Here is a 16,969-nt window from a genome sequence, read left to right on the forward strand (position 1 = left end):
CTGCAATGAAAGAGAAAATACAGGGCACGTTGAGTAGGAACTGAAAAATGAATTTACTTCTAATAAAATTTTATCTAAGACGAAAGTGTATGTATGTATATGTGTATATATATATATATTTTTTTTTTTTTCGAAAATAAAATGCGATTACACATCCACATGAAATTTTATTTTTAAAATTATTACAAAATTCTACTAAAATTTTACCAAAAGCAAGCAAATAACTGAACTGAAACATGATGCGCGCTCCCCTATTGGCCACGTGACCGAGACATCTCTGCTGCGTCAGGTCATGAGCGACAAGTCATGAATATAAACTACAATAGTGGCGAGGGCAGAACACGATGTACTGCGTCGTCATTTATTTAAAGGCGGTTTGCGTATTAGCATTTATATAGCTCGCAATAATCTCTTTAATAATACTTCAAAAAATCGAAATTTAGTCACAGTGTTACCCGTCAAATATTTAGGAATTCTAATCAATGTTGCAGGCAGTATTTTGGGCTCGGGGCAAGACGCAGTTTAACACGGTTCGAAATCCATTTAAGGCATTGACGTTTATCCCACAGGATATGTGAATGTCTGTTTCCTATGACGTTTTATAACGGCAGTTATAATTTGTTTTTTACACTTGTAAGTGTTCAAAAGAGACACTGTAGTCCTTATGAATGAATTAAATGCGTTTATTGATACACAATTATACAAACTCATGTACACAAGATCCTTCGCACGAGCCTGTACGGCCATTCGTGCTATAAATATGCACAGTTTGCGTTTTCAAAGAAAACAAGAATAATACTACTAATAATCAGAGACCGGAAATTTGGTAGAATGCCTTTTTAAATGTGTTAAATCTATCTTCATTTTGAAAGTAAATCTGTACGAATTATACCTTTGTGATTGAAACGTCACAGTTTAATGTTGTCCTTTTCTGCCTTTTCTTAATGTAAACGCCTAATTTATAAAATAAAAGTTTTTTTTTGCCTTTATTTGATTATTTGCCTATTATTTATTAATTTATTATTAAAAATTGCCTACAGCTATATTTTAATTTATTTCTATAACCCCTACAATGAAAGTGATTTAACCGAATGTATATTATTGTCTTTCAGTCAGTCATTTTCTCTTTGCAACAATGAGTGCTGTCGTGAAAAAATGTATAACAATAAGCGTTTTAATTATCGCTTGTGTTTATTTGACAAGGCAACAATGAGTGCAGGTCTAACGTTATTTTTAACGGTTATTTTTCTTTCAGTTTTCATTGCGACGTTGTTGTAGCTAGCTAAATATTTCATTTCGCAACATATCAGTACAACCAAACACAAAAATGCACTTTCCAAGGCTACGGGAAAGAAAATTTCTTTGCTTCCAACACTAATTGCAACATCGAGTCGAAAATCTCAATTTGCAATTCGACTTATGTAAAGCTTTTCTTGCTGCCGAAATCCCTTTGTGGGAAGTGCAAGGTTGTGGATCTAATGCAATGTTTTAGTAATTGCCTTTTATTGCGTATTTTAGCTATTTATAATGCCTTTTTGCGTGCCTATTTTAGCTATTTATGATGCCTTTTTGTCTGCCTATTTTAATGATTCATAATGCCTAAACTTCCGGTCACTGCTAATAATAAAATAATAAAACAACTATTGTCATTATTACTACTGTTATCATTAATTATCATTATCATTATCACGATTACAACTTATCTAATTTCATACCAAATTTCACAAAAATAAAAATAAAATAAGTGTAAGATATGAAAGAAAAAACACGTTGAAACACACACATATATATACACACAATTCAATTCAATTCCTTATTAAAATTTCAATAAATAATCCAAATAATAAATATAAATGTAAGACATGAAAAATACACACGCAATAAAAACAAAAAAAAAAACAAAATTAATTTAAGAGGAACATTATCCTGTAATTACCTTATTTGCGCTCAGTGTCAATACTACCTATTGCAACAAGAATAAATAACTCTTCTCCTTATTTACTCGGTGCCCTTCCCCTCGGCTAGTTCCACCTTCAACTGTCGAACTTTTGCCATAAATGTTCCCACACTCTCACAGAATTTAGCGTTATTTAATACATCATATGTTGCCAAGAGCCCCCTGCTAGATGTAATGAAGGACTCTGGCAGGAATTGTTTCCTCAGAGTTTATATGGATTCACACTCCGATAAAATATGGTGTGAAGTCTCGCCTCTACCGCAAAGAGGACATATTCTAGCCCCCTCTACATGATTTTAAGTGCTCTCCAAGCTCCTAGACGAAACCGTGTTAAGCCCAGCCTGCCTTCTCTGCTTCCTCCATAGAGGTATAACTCGGTTCCCCAATTTGTTTTGATCATCAATTGGATCTCCAGAGCAACCTGATCTCTACATTCCTCTTCTGTTATTCGCTTGTCTATATCCTTCAGGAGCTTCTTGACTTTCCTCCAGACATTTCGTTTATTCCTCCAACCTTCCCCGATTATATATCCGATGCCTATTTCCTCCAATCCTCTGGGTAATCTACCTGCCCAGGTTACTTGGTCTCTCCTCTCGAGTTACTTCTTCCAAGGTTGCTCCCTATAACATACCGCTCTAATAAGAGACTGATCTCCATGCACAATCTCGGGTAGTACTTTAAAACTTTAGTTTTGCTTTCTATTGGGTCTTTATGGCGCCCGGATTCTCTTAGGATTCCGCTGTCAGCGGTTCCCCTCCCCACTCCCGCTATCTGTGTATTCCTTACGTACAAAGAGGTAGAAGACACATAATGTGGTTTTCCATTTACAGGTTAGAAGATTATAGAAAGTAATTAAACTCTTACTGCTAAGAGAGAGTGAATGAGATTATACGTGTGGCCAATTTCTAATATCCAAGCGTTCTAAGAATGGAAGGCAGCACAATACTACGGTATTTAATATGTCAGGGACGTAGTATTTGCAATCTTCAAACTTTCTTTTCGAAACACTGAACAGACATTAAATCAGTCTGTGCAGATACATCTTATATGAGTGATATACAGGGTGTTAAAAAGTATCAACTCTTTTAGGAGGTGATAGTATGCATCAAAATAAAATAATGTTCAAGAAACATGGGTCCTACAACACATACTATCTGAGATCTGAACACCTGTTCATAGGAGGTGCTCAATGTGACGTCCATTCATGGCAATGCATTTCTCTCCCCTACAATACAGCAAACTACCAAATAATCATACCGTAGTTGACACCCCTGGTATGGAATACTGATACGTCGCAAGGAATACTGAAAACAAGAGTCTGGTTGCGGATATGAGCGGGGTTCATCAAAGATGGTGTTGTGAATTTGCATAATCGCAAGTGTAGGCTGATGAAAATCCCATGCAGTTGAAGAAACAAAGCATCAGCACCAATTCTCAATCAACTAATGGGCAGGTGTTTTTGGTGATAGATTAAGAGCCATACGTGGTACCACGGAGATTAAATGGGGCTCGTTATCAGGACTCTTTAATTAATGTCTTGCCTACCTTGCTGGAGTATGTCATGTCAGCAAAGACTACAGATGTGGTTCATGCAAGATGGTACACCAGCACATTTCTTCCGCAATGAGCGTGAACACCTGTCGCTGACATTTAAGGATCGCTGGATTGATTGTGGAGGCCCCACACCTTGGCCTGACGTTCCTCAAATCTATATCCCCTAGACTTTTGGATATCAAGAACAACCAGATCAATTTCAAAGAATGCGTGATTCCTTGCGCTGAAAGGCAGAGGAATGCATTGCCATGAATGCACGTCACATTGAGCACCTCCTATGAACAAGTGTTTAGATCTCAAGAAATATGTGTTGTAGGACCCATGTTCATTAGAATTTTTTTCTTATTTTGATGCGTACTAGCAGCTCCTAAAATATTGGATACTTTCTTCTTAACACCCTGTATAATCATTAATAGCACGATCGGGGGAGGTGGCACTTACTTTCACGGTGTATAAAACTAAACATATTATGTGTTAGGAATGTGATTCAGAAAAGCTGCCATTACTGTTATACTATATATTAATTTGAATTCCTATTGATATAATGGGGAAAACCTTATAAATTATATAGTGAAACATCAACACCTACTGTTCTGTGCACTGTATATCGTGATTTTGAAAACTACTGTTATTAATTCGGACAAATCTTAAGGAGACTGGGTAGTCTGAGCGTATGGTGATGGTTACCGGACATTTGGTCCAACGTTTTTCGTCCAATGGTACATTTCGTTCAGACTTACTTCGTACACACTATTTCGGTCAAAAATTTTTGTCCAAATTGTATATTTCGTCCAGACCATTCCGGCCAAGAATTTTCGTCCACATTTTACCCGATTTCCAGGTCGCTGGATATGTCTAGGTGGGCCGATCTCATGGCCACATTGTTCTCCAGATTTGACACTCATCCATTTTTTCTTCTAAGATTTCATTAAAGATCGAGTGTAACATTCACCCTTGCCACATTTCTTGCTCAGCTTAGAAATCGAATCGAATCACCGCCGCAATTCAAGAAGTGACGTCGGATACGCTTCAGCGAGTGTAGCAAAAATTTGACTTCAGGTGGGATGTCTGTCGTATGACCAATGACAGTCATATCGAGCCCTACTGACTACTTGAGATAGAACGTGATGTAATTTGTAGTGATTAGGGGTAAAGAAATCCTATCTTTTATTTTGTGTTTTGAAAAGGTCAAAACTTGCGCTTTAAAACAATATAAATATTGTTGGGAGTATTTCTGCAGATAAGACTTTTAAATGGCCTCTTTAAATTTGGCGGTGCATGTAATTTATATATCCCTCTTTATTTAATGCAGATTTCCATAAGTTGATATTTTTCAAACTTATGCATTTTTCTCTGAAATACCTTAATCAATATACATGAAATTTTTACAGTGTTTTCTCCACCCTGTGTTCTACATAGTAAACCTAACAGTTTAAGAAAATCACACACATAACACGAGAAAAAAAATATATATGCATTGAAAAAATTGCAAAGAATATTAAACAAAGTTCAATATTTTTTCAGTTTCACTAGGGGTGAAGTATTTAACTAAATTTTACTATAGAATTTACAATATAGATTACTAGATAACTTAACAAAATTCAAGGTATAAGAGTGAAGATTGTAGCAAGTAATGTGCACCTGAAGAATGAGGTACACTTAGCAAAGTGTGAAAACAGTTTATCAATTAGGGCCTTTCTTTTGCACTTGGATAAGGAACTAATTAGTTGTCTTTAATACCACTGAATTCAGAATGATTGATTGTATAAGCATGGAAATTTTTATTCCATTCTGAGTACTGAAAGCCTAGAAATACTGAACTAAGCTTGTGTACTCAAATTTTTTAATTGCACAGGCATCACTACCCACTCCCCTTAATAGTCTTGGAGAGGCGTCCATTAACTTGAATTAGGAAACTAATACAACTCGAACAGAACTATAAACAATTTATTACTTTGTTGATTCTATGAGCAGGGACTATCTTCCACAATCGTATTTGCAATTTTCTCATTCATTTATAAACTGCATTTTTATAGTGACTACTAACACCACACGGATGTGTTACCGCATAATTATATTCTATTATTGCAATATTAAGTTATTTCGTAGAAACGATTAATATATCCTAGATTGCTTCTGTACTTCACTCGTGTATCGCCTAAATGCGTGGCAGAGAAACTGTGGATATAGGGTTATTTGTGTTTCGCTCATAATGCGTTACGTTGTGTTACGGACTAGATATAAAATGATTGGATAATATTGGTATTTTGGGATTTGTCTAATGAACAATACAATGTTTAATGCTCATGTTGCGTGTATATAATAAATCTCATAGCTTGCATCGATATAATTCCGCAAAGGGTACGAAATATCATACGCAATATATTTCGTGTTAATTACAGCTTGCAATAAATAGTGGCACTTCCTCAATAATCCATTCTTCTAAATGTACTCACTCAATATTTTGATGTGGTTAAAGATATCACGTGAAATTTATCACTGAAACGCAATACTGACACCTATAAAATGGTTATTCATTCAGTATAACTCGTTCAAACATCAAATAGAAACTCAGCTTTATCCGTGACTGTTGACCTTTTATAAATTTAAAATAACAAAAAATGTTATTCACCTACTACATAAATATAGAGTGTATACTAATAATGGAACATATTAACTACCACTTCCAAAATAAGTGCCAAAGCATTGTAATAGTTACAGATCTATGTCTTGGAGCAGTTTCCGAGTATAAGTGTCGCATGCAGCCTACACCTATCAGATCTATGTTCACGTCAGTGACAATATTATTTAACCTGAATTTGTCTCCTAATAGATTTTAAAGGATGTCCGGAGGTTACGCTTAGTGACGCGCTGTTCCAAAAGTAACATGTGCAAATAACAACCAGCTTATAGTCCGACCATCGGATCTGTGTCCCTGTAAGGTATGCGAACTGAACCTTAATTCTTTTTCAGCCTCGCCAATTCATTTCTCCCCCTTTATTCCTATTTCTCTCTTTTCTATCCCTCTCTCTTTCTCTCCTCCACTACTCACAATTTTGAGCCTTCTTGCGGGACAGTTTATTTGCACTTGCATTCCAGTGTTGTCAACTCAACATGAATACTGCAGCACGGAGTGGTGAAAGAAATATTGTTAAGCAAGTAATAGCATTTTGCATAAGTCAATCAGCGTCATTAGACCTACTTAAATTAGATTATGAATAAGTAATAATTAACCTTACAGTATTATAAGCAATATTCAAGAGACATGATACTCTTTGACGGAAGTTTGGCAACATCCCTATTCGGCAAGGTTCGTGGCCTGGTGTTTGACGTATTTGGAGAGAAACGGGTGGAATGGGGTGAGTAGAGGCGTTAACTTTTCCAAGAACAACGACAGCGCTGAAGGGGCATAGATCCGATGGTCCGAGAATACAAGCAAACATTCTCATGGTGGTAGATAAAAAAGATTTGTTTTTCTTCCTTCGTGTTAATAATGTCGTATGATTCGGTTTAGAGAGGTTTCATATAACATTCTTATTGAATTTGGTATTCCCAAGAAACTAGTTAGATTAATTAAAATACGTCTCAGTGAAACATACAGCAGAGTTCGTATAGGCGAATTTATATCTCATGCTTTTCCAATTCACTACGGGCTAAAGCAAGGAGATGCACTATCACCTTTACTTTTAACTTTGCTCTAGAATATGACATTAGGAAAGTTCAGGATAACAGACAGGGTTTGGAATTGAACGGATTACATCAGCTTCTTGTCTATGCTGATGACGTGAATATGTTAGGAGAAAATCCACAAACGATTAGGGAAAACACGGAAATTCTACTTGAAGCAAATAAAGCGATTGGTTGGGAAGTAAATCCCGAAAAGACAAAATATATGATTATGTCTCGTGACCATAATACTGTACGAAATGTAAACATAAAATTTGGAGATTTATTCTTGGAAGAGGTTGAAAAATTCAAATACCTTGGAGCAACAGTAATAAATATAAATGACATTCGGGAGGAAATTAAACGCAGAAAAATATGGGAAATGCGTGTTATTATTCGGTTCAGAAGCTTTTGTCATATAGTCTGCTGTCAAAAAATCTGAAAGTTAGAATTTATAAAACAGTTATATTACCGTTTGTTCTGTATGGTTGTGTGTTATAGAGAAGATAGAGAAGTATTTCAACATGAGCAGGATTACGGCTCCATATGTCGCCTGATTTGAGTGATTTACATTATTTCTTTTGGAGTTACTGTATAACAGTTGTGTTTGCTAAGCATCCTACAAAAACATTATAATTAAAGAATTACAAGAAACAGCGCATTCAATTTCCGAAGATATGCTTAAAAAGGTCTTCGTTAATATGCACAAAAGTATTGAAGCCTGTATCGAAATTAACGGCCACCATTTTCAACAATTTGTTTAAATATCCAGGGTTTGATTATTTTTCAATTTAATGCATTCTCCATATTGTATGCTAATGTGCTGTACACAGCATAGTATACATTGAAAAATGAATACGTCCGCCTGGACAGTTCAGTTAGTTAGTAAAACAACACTTATTGTTAATACTGTACTATATGAGTAAATAAAAACCGAACGAAAATTATAAATATTAAAATCGCAATATTTCATGGTTTACGTAAATGGATGTACAACTTTTCTTCCTTCCTATGCCTAGTAAAGTGATTTGTTTTTATTTTACGCTAGTATCATCAAACTCCGGTCGAGGAAGGAGTAACAAACGTGTTTCCGATCCTCAACCGTTAATTGAAAGGTACAGCCAGGTTAATATTAGAAATACAGGGACATAATTTTATTTTTACTTCAATTTTTATTGTACCTGAGTTTCTGAAAGTACTTCAATCCCACCCCTTCTACAAATGAAGTTCAACCGTCTTCCACACACATCAAAAATCGCAAATGCAGTCATAGTAGCCTTACGGTCATAGTAAACAGTACGTTCCAAAAATGTGTTCGCGTTTTCCAGTGACGAAAGATCTTTCAATATTTCATTATTTTCGCACAGGTACTGTCGTCCATTTGCCTACGTCGTATCTCGGTTTCCCCCACCAGCTTTTATTCGCCAGCTAGTAGCTTGGCTGTCTTAGCTCTTTTCTGAGAACATTAATTTCTGTTAGGAATTGGACGTCTACGTAAAATTATACAACTGTTTAAAATAACTTAAATAAAAGGGCCTCGTTAAGTAATTAACTGTCACGTGATTTCCTTCATTTCTACGACCCTGCGACATAACCACTTGGACGGACAGTACATAGTATGTCTGAGTAATTTTATCTTTTCGGATCGGACAGAAGTGAAGATTGAATTTACAGTACGTAAGGTACTCTTTAATAAATTACAGAATTATTTCAACATGAGTTACTAGTACGAAGAACGAAACTGGCAATTTGGATTAGGTACAATAGTCTATAGTGCGAGAATATGCGCATTACAACTGAAGCCTGTATCGAAATGAACGGCCACCATTTTCAAAAATGTGTTTAAATATCCATATTATGATTATTTTTCAATTTAACTTCATTCTCTATATTGTACGCTAATGTGCTGTAGTCAGTATAATATACACTGCATAATGAATACGTTCACATGGACAGCTCAGTTCGTGAGTAAAAACATTCATTGTTAATACAGAACTTTATTTTGATTAAACAAAAACTTAATGAAAATGATCAAACTCAAAAGCGCAATATTTCCTAGTTTACGTAAATGGATGAACTACTTTTCTTCCCTCCTATACCTAGTAAAGTAATTTGTTTGTATATTACGCCAGTATCATTCTGTCGTTTAAGGGGGTAGCAAACGGCGTTGATCCAGAGGTATAGGCAAGTTAATATTAAAAATGTTAGTAAAAATAGAGTGATGTCCCGGTACTTGTTCATATTAGATTTCTCCTCATTGTATCAAGAGTTAGTAGTGGAACGCATGCTTTAAACTGGTAGTGTGTTCTATCTGAGTCGTTTGGCTTTACAATGCTATAAAGTATACATAAAGTAATTCTCCCAGGGCATAGGTCGGCACGGATAGGATATCAAACTAAGCTCAAAGAGATACCAGCCAGCATGTTAATGTTGAGAAACAGCAATCAAAGTTTACACGCACTATAAATAAATCCCTGTCAAGAATGAAATTGAAAGTACCAATTTAAGAATCCTGATCTCCATCCTGATTTTACATTTCAATAAAATGACTAGGCCCAACAAATTTTCAGCAAAGTAATTGCAAAATGTGCAAGAAATTTCAATCCCTTAATTGACACCGTTCCAATGCATTAACACTCAAAAGCAAAGATTCTGAACTATTGTTATCAATCGACATGGGGAACTATTAATAAATGGAATTCCTCAAGGATCAATATTAGGTCCCCTACTTTTTCTAGTGTTTATAAATGATCTTACACCCCTAATAAAAGATGTAAGTCATCCCATATTATTTGCAGATGACACAAGTATAGTAATTACAGCCAATAATTCCAACACATTCCAATCTCCAACAAAGGAAATTCCCTTCAAAATATGTGACTGTTTCTCAGTTAATAAATTAGTATTAAAATGTAACAAAACTAACATAATTCAATTTAAATCATGTCCAAATTCAACGTCGCAAATTTCTAGCGCAATAATTAATAATAGATCCCTATTAGAAACAACAACAACCAAATTTCTTGGCTTAAAAATCGATGTGTTAAATTGGAAAAATCATATTAAAGAAATTACTTCCAAACTAAATTCAGCTTGTTTTGCTATAAGAAATATGCAAAAGATAGTAAATATCAATACCTTAAAAACAATATACTTCGCATACTTCCACTCGGTAATGAGTTTTGGAATAATATTCTGGGGAAATTCCACAGATAGTAACAATATATTTCTATTACAAAAAAGAGTGATTAGAATAATAGCAGGTGCCAAATCTAGGAAATCGTGTAGGACTATTTAAAAAACTACAAATAATGTCCATGGCTTGTTAGTATATTTTTTCATTAATAATCTTCCGCGTATGTAATCGTGAAAACTTTGTAACTAATTTAACAGTTCATAGCATAAATCGCGTCAAAAAATGACTTTCATACTCCATCGGCAAGTCTATCGTGCTATCAAAAAGGAGTGGGTTATATGGCAGTAAAATTTTTTAATAGCCTCCTATCGATATAAAAAATGAAACTCAAAACATAAGATTATTTAGGGCCAAATTAAAGAAGTTCCTAATTTCTCACACCTTCTATTCTGTAGGTGAATTCATGACATTCTATAACACTTCATGAAATTGATACTAAAACTTTGTGTTGTACTAATAGACTATATTGTAAATCTCGTCTGTATATATTTCATCTAGACTGTGACTATAAATTAAGATTTTATAATAGTATTAAGTTTTTTTGACTTGTTGCATATTCTAGCAGTAAGCATGTATGAATAACATGGAATTTTAATAAATACAATACAATACAATCAATGATGGTTTAGTAATTATTAGAATTTCATTAGATTAACTGGGACTTTTTAGGGCTGATACAAATATTAGCAGAATTATTTTTGAAGATAAAAGAAACTGGAAGACGTGAGTGATAAGACACACTTCTTTGCACCTATTTTTTTATTTAATATCAAAATTAAGCTACTAAAAGGGTGTTTGATAATATGGTTCTCAGGAAAATATTTGGGGCTAAGAGGGATGAAGTTACAGGAGAATGGAGGAAGTTACACAACGCAGAACTGCACGCATTGTGTTCTTCACCTGACATAATTAGGAACAGACGTTTGAGATGGGCAGGGCATGTAGCACGTATGGGCGAATTGAGAAATGCATATAGAGTGTTAGTTGGGAGACCGGAGGGAAGAAGACATTTGGGGAGGCCGAGACGTAGAAGGGAGGGTAATATTAAAATGGATTTGAGAGAGGTGGGATATGATTATAGAGACTGGATTGATCCTGCACAGGATAGGGACCGATGGCGAGCTTATGTGAGGGTGGCAATGAACCTGCGGGTTCCTTAAAGGGACACTATGGTGAAATAATGGTGAAAAATTAAGAAAATCCACTTAAAAATTTGTAGTGACTCTCTATTTAGACCGAGCTCGAAAAAGTTAATTAATTTATGTTCCCATGACTATTTTGAATCTAATGAGCTAATATAAACTAAAAATTGTGAAAATTGTGACGCAAGGAGCCTTTATAGTGATGTCAATATAAAATACATTTAAAAAAATATCATTTCAAAACTATTAGCCCTAATCGCACCCAATTTTGTACAGATGATATTATTGAAATCATCTTTATGTAGTTTAAAATTAATAAATTTTGGATGAAAATTGTAAAAGATTTAAAACTCACATAAGTTTCCCCTTAAAAGCCATTTGTAAGTAATTAAGCATTAAGATATCAAATGAGAACAATTAAAAAAAAATTCACAATCTACAACACAATGCGGAATTCTTGGATTTCCCACCGTGTCGCAAATCAAATATCCAATATCTTCGCTATAAGTTTTCCCTTATACTAAAGTGAAATGAAGTTATGGTCAGAATATTGTAAATTTATTTAACTCACAACAATGAAATTTTATTCCTCACAACAATAATTCCTTTCTACAATTCGCCTTAAACGCTCTCGTCAACAATTGGATTTTCACTCAACACAGTATTCGTTATAGCACTCCACTGATGACAATGACAATTTACTTGGACTAGTACGAACAACAATGAACTGTTAATCTTAACTAATATTTACAAAGCACTATTTACAAATCAGAACTATCAGTTCTCAGTTCACAGTTCTTCTATCTCAGTCACTCGAGTTCACAGTATCTCGAACCACAGACCTTCAGAGACAGTTCACTGTACTCGAACTCAGGTCCCTCCAACTGCGGTTCACTGCACTCGAACTCAGGTCCCTCCAACTGCGGTCCACTGCACTCGAACTCAGGCCTTCGGATGCTGACGCAGATGCGGACGCACACTCGAGTCGAACTCCGGCACACAAGTCTGGCTTGCTTGCTCTGGCTTACTCACTGACTGAATAACTGAAAAATTGCTCGAGTTCGCTGGCGCTTCTTCTTTTATAGCAAAATCATAGTTGCGAGAAATTTCTACAGGTGTGTAGAGAATTATCTGGATATCTCCACTTCGACGCACTTCTGGAAGAGTCGGGAAAGTCCGTTCCCCATTCACTGCGTTAGGTAGCAGCTGCGCGCGCAGCCTCCCCTCGCGTGTAGGCCCCTTTCCCCACTACTCTCCGTCGCGCGCCGTCCCTCCGTGCTCCGCGCGATCTGCTTCTTGGATTTCCCACCGTGTCGCAAATCAAATATCCAATATCTTCGCTATAAGTTTTCCCCTTATACTAAAGTGAAATGAAGTTATGGTCAGAATATATTTAGGCATATGTATATATTGTACTGGGTGTTCAGTTCAAAATGTGTCAGGGTTCGCTGTATGTCGTCATGTGGCTAGCCGATGAGCCTAGAGAATTCAATCTTCCTACACTCTGCCAGAGAAGTTGCCTAGCAAGTATGGCGTTCATTCTGAAGTGTACTTACCGATACGTACGGTAACGCCGGGTAGTGGCAGGAATGTGAACTGTTTGGAAACATGTACTGAGGTGCATTTTTTTCCTTACTGTCGGGATATGGGGAGAGGGTTAAGACGATTACTTACGTATTTGTTGACATTAACTTCGACGGTCAACATGGACACGGAGCATTTCATTTGTACTGTGGAATGTTGCCGTACGCAATCGATGATAACAAATACCCTGCGACGACTTGCCCGCGCAAAACACAGTTCGAAAAAGGTTATGGTAGCACACAGACCGTACAGACCGCCATCTGTTGTTACGACATTGAAGTTATACCGTACACGATCTCAAGTTCAGATTGAACGCCTTGATTAATAGGCAACTTCTCTGACATAAAAGCTGAAACTCGCTTCAAATCGCTGACTCACAACAATGACGTCATGACACACTTTGAAATGAACACCCAGTATATACTGTGTATGTATGTATGTATGTATGTATTTATTTACTTATTTATTTATTTACTTATTTATTTTTTTATTTATTTAGCTAATAATTGTAACATAAAATATAACAAACAGAAAAACCTTACCTCGCCCCTGAAAGAGTGGAACAACTCCCCAGGAACGGATTCCTGAATTGAAATTAAGAAGTATAGAATACAATTTGTCTTATATCTACTACGCAATAAGAACATATAAATTTAAATTCACTATTTTTCAATTTTTATAAAATACATAACTTTTTTAAATAATACTAGAACTATTGGAATTGACAAGATTAGGATACTTAAATATAAATTTGTTATATATTTTTGGGACTATATTACTACTATGATTAAATACTGTAGCAGTGTTGCATTTTGGTTCAAACAATCTAAAAGAATTCATACATTTTGTTTCACATACATTATATACAGTATAGTTATAAGGTAGATGTCTCAAACAAGACCCACCTAAAGTTTGGAACCAACTATGAGTTTAATGGTTAAATATGGGAAATCGTTTTTTTCTGTGTTCACAGTTGAGTTGGTACTTTCTTCGAAAAACAAAAATGTTCTAAATGTATATTTTCAAGATTTTGGCCGTGATAATTATTTCAAAATTAGTTGTCATAAGGGCCTTATTGAAAACACAGTTTCTGTAAGGCCCAGGACTGCCTTTATCGTTGTTGACGGGGGTGTTTGGAGATTCTTCACTGTTAATGACTGCTGATGTTAGATCAGTATGAATTTCTGCCTCTTCGTCGGATGAAAGGTCTGATACATTTGCATTTGAATCTGAGTTTCCTTCAATAGGTCGCAGATTCAGAAATACCTTGAAAAGAAAAATTCCTGTTCCTCGAAATTTTTCAATTAAAGATTTGCTCTGACCCAAGCAGATGAAAACAGTTCACCAAATCTTGAACGTGTAATCGTTCTGACACTTCATATCATGCACCAAACAAGGTTCAACTTGCAGTTTTTCTTCAGTCTCTTGCTCACTACATCCTCGACACCAATTATATCTTAAATCTAATTGTATTATCTTCAAAAGAAATAAAACGGCTTTCCAGAAATGTATAATACCTGAAATATATGTTACACATATTATTTTTTCTTACATTTGGAGCAATTGCGCTCCGGTTAGAAATTAATTCACGTCGCTAAACTTTTATGTGTCAACTTTCCTGTATGTAATAGCCTACATATTTTTAGGCCTATATGCTTTCAAAGAAAATTTCGTATCACCCTACTGTCCCTCCGCGTGGTAATGTTGCAGGATCGTCGAAACGGGGGAAATCACGTGACAGTTACTTAACGGTGCTCTTTTCTTTAAATTATTTGAAACAGCTGTATAATATTACGTAGACTTCAAACTCCGTACAGCAAATATTTTCAGGAAAGAGCCTAACATCCCAGCCACTTGCCTTTACAGAGGGGCCAGCAGAAAGAGATGGAGGAAACCGGGTTGCGATATAACCACTCGGACGGACAGTACTTCCCAATCACCAGACGACAAGCGTTGTGGTCGTAGGCTAATGAAAACGTTTTGTTCACAACGCTCTCAAGGTCATAACTGTTGTGTTGAGCTAGATCATCTACGCATTATTTGTAAGGAACAAATTATACGAGGAACTGCTTGCTGAAGCAATAAATTACAGTTTTAATATAAAAAAAATTGTCAATCATAATTGTGTTTTCTTGTTTATACAGAGATAAGGTAGACACTGTTATGTGCGGTGAGCTGAGGCAAAGAAGCCTGAAATGAATAACTTCGCTCAGAAAACGGAAACTCATATTTCTCGGTAGAAGTATATGTATTTACTTCACCTTATTAATACGAAATTCCCGGTGATGTAGAGGATCTGTGTAGCTCGAATCCGCAATAACACATAAAATAGAAGGAAACAAAAATTGAAAACATCAATCGTGACCCCGATGTCACGACGTGTAGCTAACGGAATGGGGAATAAAAATATGTTGAGAGACAACAGCAAGGATCTTTAAAGGGGAGCTGTAGGCACAAACTTGACAATCGACGAGCAAGGAACATAAACTACGTACTCAAAAATTTCTGCTTTTCAAATATTTAATTCACATTCACAGCATATTTGTATATATTCAAATCGAGGTACGAACTCTATTATTACCTAGATATGGAGTTGCGCTCGGGCATGAGTTCCATTCCTGCGGATGGAATTTCCGAATTTTCCGCCAACCGCAAGGAAAATGTTAGAAAATTCATGGCGAATTCTCAGCCTCATCTCGCAAAATACCATCCCGCTATTACCAATTCCGTCGACGCTATTTAACCTATTAGTTGACACAACGTAGTTAAATAAACAACTTATAAAACAACTTATGAAATATTTATTTCAAAACGCAAAATGAAAGTATTTTATATCGTTAATAATGTTTATTGCCAGAAAAATACAATACAAAGAAATTGTAAATTTACAACATTCTAGCACTCTCCCAAAAGAGTGTTCTCGTGCTCAGGGGAGGATTCGGTACATAATAAATGTAGACGCATAAATTACAATATAACATCATCTAAAATTTAATAATTACTGATAACTAGATAGCGGGAAAAATAGTCATTCGGATGTGAAGGTAACTACAACGCGACTAATTTGTCTCGTCAGACGGTTATTGTTTACGTAAGCACAGTAGGCATACTAGAGGTGCGTGCAGGTATAGGCTGGGGAAAATGTAAATTGACACAAGGAATAATCACTGAATATTGGTTGTACGTTGATATAACTATTGTAATGGCATATTTTGTGTACTTTTCTATGAACCCTTTAAAGTGAGGATTGTTCAACGTTTTTGAATGGAATATTGTAACTTATCATCATTCGACACAAATCCTGGCAAAAGCCATATTTCATATTTGAGGCGGAATTTGAACTTTAACCTTTATTTTCTTGTAACATACGAGCAACATTTTTCATGTGTTTCTGTGTATTACAGTGATGTTCTATCGATTGTTTTGTTATCTTTTTAATGCACACATAGGCCTACATAACCGACAATTAATTGTTTCACCAGTATCACTACTAAAAATGTGGACACCATATTCTTGTATTAAAGAATACACCCTATGTTTTTTTTTAACATCTGTCTTCGGCATCATGATCACTTCACTGAACACAATTGAAGAATAAGTTTACGTATCTCAATATTCCCTGTTCACGTACGGACGAGGACTGACTGAGAAAGCAGAGTGGCAGTCGTTTTCGGTTTTCGCGTGGTGCTCTCTGCGGACGGTACCGTGTTGTAGCTACCTACTTGGGAAGCGTGCACACCTCATGTCATAGTCTATGCGTACAGTACTTGTAAACCGTAAACATTACTATTATTTGACTTTTTCCGCTGTCTACTGATAAACTGCTTACATATATTTTTAAATTTCAAACTGTTGGAAGTAAATAGATGT

The sequence above is a fragment of the Periplaneta americana genome, chromosome 10, assembly GCF_040183065.1.
Source record: "Periplaneta americana isolate PAMFEO1 chromosome 10, P.americana_PAMFEO1_priV1, whole genome shotgun sequence".
NCBI lineage: Eukaryota > Metazoa > Arthropoda > Insecta > Blattodea > Blattidae > Periplaneta > Periplaneta americana.